The sequence below is a fragment of the Budorcas taxicolor genome, chromosome 9 (genome assembly GCF_023091745.1).
Source record: "Budorcas taxicolor isolate Tak-1 chromosome 9, Takin1.1, whole genome shotgun sequence".
Classification (NCBI taxonomy): Eukaryota; Metazoa; Chordata; class Mammalia; order Artiodactyla; family Bovidae; genus Budorcas; species Budorcas taxicolor.
Window position 1 is genome coordinate 65,340,840 of NC_068918.1, and position 8,003 is coordinate 65,348,842.

Below are 8,003 nucleotides of genomic sequence, written 5' to 3' on the forward strand. Positions count from 1 at the left end.
ATCTAAAATGTCTCCATGATTTATGGAAGACAAACCCACAATACACCAAAAGCAGGCAGATGGAGTAGATTTTTATTTATTTTTTACTTGGAGGATAGTTGTTTTACAATTTTGTGTTGGTTTCTGCTGTACAACTCAAATTAATCATAACTATATATATATAAAATATCCTGTCTTTTGAGCCTGCCTCCCACTCACTCCCTATGGAGTAGACTTTCTAAAGTTAAGAACTTGCTTTTATCACATTAGAAGGGGAAAGAAGTTTATGTATGTAATTTTGTTCAACAAATACTTCTTGAGGATCAGTCACGGGTTTGACATTTTTGAGAGTAAAAAATAACATGGGACCTCCTCAAAATAACTATAAAATAAGTATTAAATGAGCAGAGAATGCTAATCAATATCATAGATGTATTGTATTAAATTTAAGACAGCAGATATTAAAATTCTCATTTAAATATACACTACTACTGAAAAAGAAATGTGGATTAGAAACAGTGAGTACTGTCAGCAGTTGGAAGGACATAATACAAGTTGGTGAAGAGCCCTAGGACCCAGTTTTACTCTTTCCTCATTTTAGCAAACTTTTATAGAACAGCACTTTCATTGGTAGTAAATATTGGCCATCCATTGCCAATAAACCAGGTCCAGCTCCCTCAGACCAGAATCAAAGCTCATTCAGAACTAAAGCATTCATTGTGAGTTGTCAGGTGTTCCCTTGCCCCCCACCCTGTAGTCCATAGTCAATCAGACTACAGCCCCTCATAGCCCCCCCAGCCCTGGCCTTTAACCTTCAGGCCCCAAGATCCTCTGGACCCCCTACCCTCTCCCTAATGTTAACCCGCACCCACCTACACACTTATACCTACTCAGTTCCTACTTGTCCATCAAAATCCAACCCCATACCTGAAACTTGCTCTGTCAGATTGAAGTAAAGGAGGCAGTTTGTGTCCACAGTAATTTGGCTGAATCCCGGTATCTTGAAAACAGTTTACTAACGCATATATATGGAATTTAGAAGGATGGTAACAATGGCCCTGTATGCAAGAGAGCAAAAGAGGCACAGATGTATAGAACAGTCTTTTGGACTCTGGGAGAGGGTGAGGGTGGGATGATTTGGGAGAATGGCACTGACACATGTATATTATCATATGTGAAGCAAATCGCCAGTCCAGGTTCGATGCATGAGACAGGATGCTCGGGGCTGGTGCACTGGGATGACCCAGAGGGATAGGATGGGGAGGGAGGTGGGAGAGGGGTTCAAGATAGGGAACATGTGTACTCCCGTGGTGGATTCAAGTCAATGTATGGCAAAACCATTACAATATTGTAAAGTAATTAGCTTCCAATTAAATAAATTATATTACAAAAAATAAAAGCAACTCTACAAACAGTTTCCATGAAAAAAAAAAAAAAACACATTAAAGACTCTAAAAGAGATATTTTGTTAAAGGTCCGCTTCTGAAAGAGATACAAATGCTGTTTTATTTTGGCACTGTAGCCAGTAGGAATCGTGCTTGTGAGCTAGTTCGGGGTGACAGTAGGAAAGGAAAGCCATATGTACAAGTGGAAATTTGGTCTTTTCTGAGGAGAATAGGGAAGTATTCCCTGCTGTTAGAAAACAATAGCATGATAAAGTTCTTAAAGCTAACATACCTACAATCTTTGCCAATCTTGCCAGAATAAGTTACCTTCTGTACTGAGTGGCTGATTGGCCCGAAAGACAATCTTTCTGGCCGAGAGACACCAGTTGAAATCCTTTGCCATTATCTAATAAGTGTAAGGCTTCTTGGTATAACATGATTTTAATGAGCTATAAAGACACATTCTATTTAACATATTTGTCAGGGGAATAATTGGATCTACATAAAAATAAAAAGGAATGGAAAATGAATTAAAATAGACTTCAAAGTTTATTTTCTTTATAAGTCTGTTATATAGTAATTATTTTTAATTTTATTGCTTCAGCTGCTATGTCGCTTCAGTCATGTCCGACTCTGTGTGACCCCATAGACGGCAGCCCACTAGGCTCTTCTGTCCCTGGGATTATCCAGGCAAGAATACTGAAGTGGGTTGCCATTAACACAATTTCCTAGCTTTCTTTAAATAAAGAGATACACTCACACAGAGAAAATGAGAGATTAATTTCAAAAATTATTCTTCCAACTTAATTAAATCTCCTTTAAAGTTCACCCTGAACTGAGGAAAACATCTTTACGTGTCATTGATACACATTTAGATTTAGGAGGCCTTCCCAGAAAACATAGATTCCTTAGTGTCAAATATGCAAATCTTAATAAATACATTGAGAATAATAGCAGAGAATTTTCTAATTTTCAAAATCATAACTACATTTTGACACGATCATTGGCTTGTTTATAAACAAGCTTGTCTTTCAAGGTTCTTTTTCTACAGTTCCAGATTTATTTATTTTTTCAAATAAATCAAGCAGTGATGCTCACTCTTATTTAGGTCATAAATATTTTTGAGCAAAGAATTAACCTCACTCAGAAACCCATTGATTTCCCAAGTGATCCAGCAACCAACTATATTATTTGATATATTTAGATTTCCTCTAAATTATATATTATATAGACTCCCAAATGCTAAGAGACATAGTAATATTTTCATTTCTTACCATTACAAAGGACAGGAAAATGACAGAGACAAAAGTGCAGATTTTTATCAATGTAGGACAAGAAGGAGTGTTTTGTGACTTTGTTCTCTGTCAATTTAAACCATTTAAACAATCTAGCTCTGCTGCAGAGAAGAGAAGTGTCCTCTCCTCTTTTAAACTCGTTCTCTCTCCCATTGTGGAATGTTAAACAGCAGAAATACGCCCATTTGACCCCAAATGTGGTCTTTTATCTTGGCCTGGTTGTTTTTGATCCAAGACAGAGAAACATCCAGCTAGTTACGCTGATTCTTTTCCAGTGTGCACTGCACTTGTGTGAGTACATCTGAAAGGCCCAGGGCAGAGTACAGTGGATATATTGTTTGGTGTTCCTCCCTCCCTGAGAAATAACAACCCCACTTAGAGCACAGAGGTGCTGTGAGGCTTAGACACAATAAATTCCAATTACAGTTCTTTGGAAATACAGCACTGTGGCCAAATATTAGGGCTGATAAGAAACACTCAGGGCCCATCATCCCTGAACCAGCACTTTTAACAGCCCGTTCCAGAAGGAAGCTGGAAACAGTTGTTCCCTTAAAGCCTGTGCCTGTATTTCTGAACTAGTGTGTTATTGTTGTTATTGTTTACCGACTGTGTGATAATTTCAAGAATCAGAGGAAGTAGCTCATTTGGGAAAGATAACATGCGTATTTTTTCTTTTTCTGTAATTCCATTACTAAGAATCTATTCTCAGAAAATCTAAATTACATAAATGGTTTTTGTATAGAGATATTTCAGCAGTGTTATAAGAACCAAAAATTTAATGACAGTCCACATGTTTAAGAATAGGAAAGAGATGAATTTCATTATCATCAAGGCATATGTTAAAACATTATGTAGCCGTTAAACACTACATTTGTGAAAAGTTTTAATGACAAAGAGAACTGTTTTTCTTATAGTGTTAAGTGAAAAAGAACCCAAAATGGTATGAGTGACATAGTGCCAGCTATTATATATGCATAATATAAAATATGTGTTATATATGTATCTAGATAAGACTGCAAAGAAAATAGGAAATGTTAGCAATAGCTGGTGGGTGGGGGATCATACCCAATACTTCCCTTCTTAATATTATCCTTTTCATTCCCCACTTATTACAAGAAGAATTTCTCACATTTTACAAAACAAACAAATACACACACATAGGCATGCAACCACTGGAAATGAACTCAGAACACTTACTTTCCAATCTGTCTTACCATTGTAAATTGCATGATGTTGGGAAAATCTCTAAATCAATGCTTCTTTCATAGTCTGTGGTAATTTTATCTCCTAAGAGTATGCTAGAATTAACTGATATATTGTATTTGAAATAATGTTTTGATAAGAAAAATCCCATATGATTCAGTTCAGTTCAGTCGCTCAGTCGTGTCCAACTCTTTGCGACCCCATGAATCGCAGCACTCCAGGCCTTCCTGTCCATCACCATCTCCCGGAGTTCACTCAGACTCACGTCCATCGAGTCAGTGATGCCATCCAGCCATCTCATCCTCTGTTGTCCCCTTCTCCTCCTGCCCCCAATCCCTCCCAGCATCAGGGTCTTTTCCAGTGAGTCAACTCTTCGCATGAGGTGGCCAAAGTACTGGAGTTTCAGCTTTAGCATCATTCCTTCCAAAGAAATCCCAGGGCTGATCTCCTTCAGAATGGACTGGTTGGATCTCCTTGCAGTCCAAGGGACTCTCAGGAGTCTTCTCCAACACCACAGTTCAAAAGCATCAATTCTTTGGCACTCAGCTTTCTTCACAGTCCAACTCTCACATCCATACGTGACTACAGGAAAAACCATAGCCTTGACTAGACAGACCTTAGTCGGCAAAGTAATGTCTCTGCTTTTGAATATGCTATCTAGGTTGGTCATAACTTTTCTTCCAAGGAGTAAGCGTCTTTTAATTTCATGGCTGCAGTCAACATCTGCAGTGATTTTGGAGCCCCCAAAATTAAAGCCTGACACTGTTTCCACTGTTTCCCCATCTATTTCCCATGAAGTGATGGGACCGGATGCCATGATCTTCGTTTTCTGAATGTTGAGCTTTAAGCCAACTTTTTCACTCTCCTCTTTCACTTTCATCAAGAAGCTTTTTAGCTCCTCTTCACTTTCTGCCATAAGGGTGGTGTCGTCGGCATATCTGAGGTGATTGATATTTCTCCCGGCAATCTTGATTCCAGCTTGTGTTTCTTCCAGCCCAGCGTTCCTCATGATGTACTCTGCATAGAAGTTAAATAAGCAGGGTGACAATATACAGCCTTGATGTACTCCTTTTCCTATTTGGAACCAGTCTGTTGTTCCATGTCCAGTTCTAACTGTTGCTTCCTGACCTGCATACAGAACATTACAATTCTCATCCCTTTTCTATCAGTGATTCAAATAGTGGCGAGAAGGTAGGAAGAAGGGAAAGAAGGAAGATAAGAAAAGAGGAAGGGAGAGGAGAGAGGGAATAGAGCAAAAGGAAAGAAAGAAATTGAAGGAACTCAGAAATACGGATCCAAAGTTTACTACAAGGAAGGTTGGGAAATTTAATTCTCCTATATGTTGAGAAAGAGGAAGCAGAATGACAAGCAGACACCTTTTCTTTCCCACAGATTAGAAAAACAATCAAAGGATTTTGGCAACTAAGATGCCTGGGGTTCAGTCTAGTTTGGGAAGGTTGTAGATAGTATGTATCTTGAAAGGTATTTCTGGAAACTTTCACCAACTACTACGTGACATTAAAAAAAAATCAGAGTTCATAAACAAATCTTTGTTTGCCTTTTGAGGTCAACACTTCAACAGTCTATACCAAGGTTTAGGAATTTCTAACCCACAGGGGCATGGGTAGTCATTGGATCTAATTTCGTTCTTAGACCCTGCCCTTCTTTCAATTCACATTCTAGCTTTTTTTTTTTTTTTAATCACCTAGAAGAATTTTAGCCTTTGCCAATACTTTGACAAAGTTAACAAGATTTGACATCAGCTTCTGGTTCGTAGAGCAGGAAGGTGTAAGTGGAAAGTAAGGTCAGAAATACAGCAATGAGAAGTGAATTCCCTAACTGGGATCATAGTAACACAGGCGGTCAGCATCAAGAAGTGAGGGGGAAACCATTCATCATCCAAGTTCTAGGGCTAGAATGAGGTCAAGTCTGAGAGGCTTGTCCCTGAAGGCTTAGTGAATTTGCACATGGCACTTCCAGATTTCATTCACCCAGAATTCTAGTCCATGTCATGAGCTAAACAGACCACTTTCTGGTTGAATTTATGTTTTACTCACATCTCAGAACTAATTGCAAACTGAGATTGGTTTGTTTTGATACTTTTGCAGATGGTTGATTGAGAAATACATACTAAAAGTGATTTTTCACTTCTAATAGAAAAAAAAAAAGTTTTTACTTTCCCTTTTCTTCTTTATAGCAGAAGTATGTGTAGAATTTGTCCTGAATTCCCAGGCTGCTCTGTTACAGGGATGCCTATGCTCAGTGGCTTTCAATATTCAGTCATCTGCCTTCTTGAGTGAATTTTAAATACGGAGCATCTTTCTTCTCAGAGTAAGACTCACTTTAGGTCACCAAAGGCCCATTTATCACTACTTATTTAAACTATTACAGGATCTGAATCATATAGCCGAAATCATGGAAAATATAATAATCATTTCATAATACATCCTTTATTATTAATAGTGGCTGCACTGCCTGACCTTGGAATCACTCCTCTACATGACTGCACTATCCCTGTGTCCAAATGTGGATCTTGGCCTTTCGAATAATATTCTCCTTTTTTACCCAAACTTGTCTATCTTGGCTAACCAGAGGCTTACTGTGGATGGATCAGTGTAGGCAAGCATTAGGGTGTGTGTATATTTCTAAGTGCCTGAACTAACATGGGACACGCTGTATGGATAGTGGGTAACTTGATGAAACAACCTCAATTAGGTCTTCATCTCTCACATTATCCAGGGTGGCTGGGCTTAGATTCATAGGCTGTGTAGGCATTTGTTGTTAGATTCTTGTCTTTAAAAAAAAAAAAGAAGAAGAGGAAGGAGTGTGAGAGTGTAGCTTTTTTTTGATTGGAGAAATAAATTTCTAGGAAATGATAATGGTTTAGAATACAGTTTATGTGTCTCCCTCAGATAAGAGTGTGTGGTCTTTGTTTTGTGTGTGCCTCTCTCATGGGGTGGCAAACCTAATTCCAAGACAATAACATATTTGTGACAATTGAATAAAAGAAAAATTAACCAAGAAAAGCATTTGAGTAACCTCTTTAATTCCCAGATTTACCAACCTCTCCCTCAACTTGGTACACCCACTGGGGGCCCATCACTTCAGCCCTCTGCCCAGAATCACCCTCTCAACTTCTCTTTTCTCAGGAAGAGTCACTGTCAGCAAAAGGAGTCATTTTTCCTGGAACTGCCTTTTCAATCTTCTGATCTGGTTTTGGCCCCCACCCCAGCTCCTACTCATTATTAGCCATGTACAGAGAATGGGAAAAATCAAGATCCCTTTAGAGATAGACACACAAACTTATAGAGGTGGAAACAGACTGGCTTAAGTAACCACTTTGTCCTAATGTACTCATTTTATGAATATGTCTGTCCACAAGTGGTTTCAGAGTTGTGACATGGAAAAGTTAGGGAGTGAGGAATGTGTATTTAATGTCTTTTCCCTCTTCTTGTGGGTGGTTAAGGAGCCACCTTTCAGTCATATGGCTTTTCAGCAGTTCTATCATTTTAGCTAGGATTAGAAGAAGGAAAGCGTGAAAGTCTATATGTAGAAAGAGCTAGTTGAACATATAAGAAAAAGAAGGCTATAATTCCTTTGTTAAAGAGAGTACTGTGACAAAAGACTCTAATGTGAATGTAATTTTTCTGCATTTTAATTAATAGCCAACTAATGTCTATATTCCAGTATGAATTTTTTTCTAATATTATCTTCACTATGGAGAGTAAATTTAGGCCCATTCTACAGTTAGAAAAATGGAGACACAGCACATTCAAGGATTTCATCCGATATAACTAGAGAGCCAGACAAAAGCTAATGACTTACAGATGTAGGATATTTTTCAAAGAAGACACACAAATCATGTTATCTTTGATGTAACATGTAGAACTAACAAAATGCCTGCTTTTGAGCCTTAACAATAATCAGAGAGGGGAAAAAAATCTTTTCTTTTTTTTTATTTTAAAATTCCTCTGTGTATGTAGTCATTTCTCTAAGACCAAGCCAGGGTATTTTTTTATGAATAACAAATCTAACTAAATAAATATTGCAACAAGTTAAATTAAAATTTCCATATAATAAAGCTTAAAATTTCTACCCCTCTTTACCAGTTCTTTTATGGGAGAAAAACACAGGCATGATG

At 37.9% G+C, this 8,003-nt stretch overlaps 1 protein-coding gene across 3 annotated transcripts in view; it reads left to right on the top strand.

Moving 5' to 3' along the window:
- Positions 1–8,003, top strand: part of PDE7B (phosphodiesterase 7B) — a 359,458-nt gene that overhangs the window by 166,660 nt on the left and 184,795 nt on the right. The window lies entirely within an intron of this gene.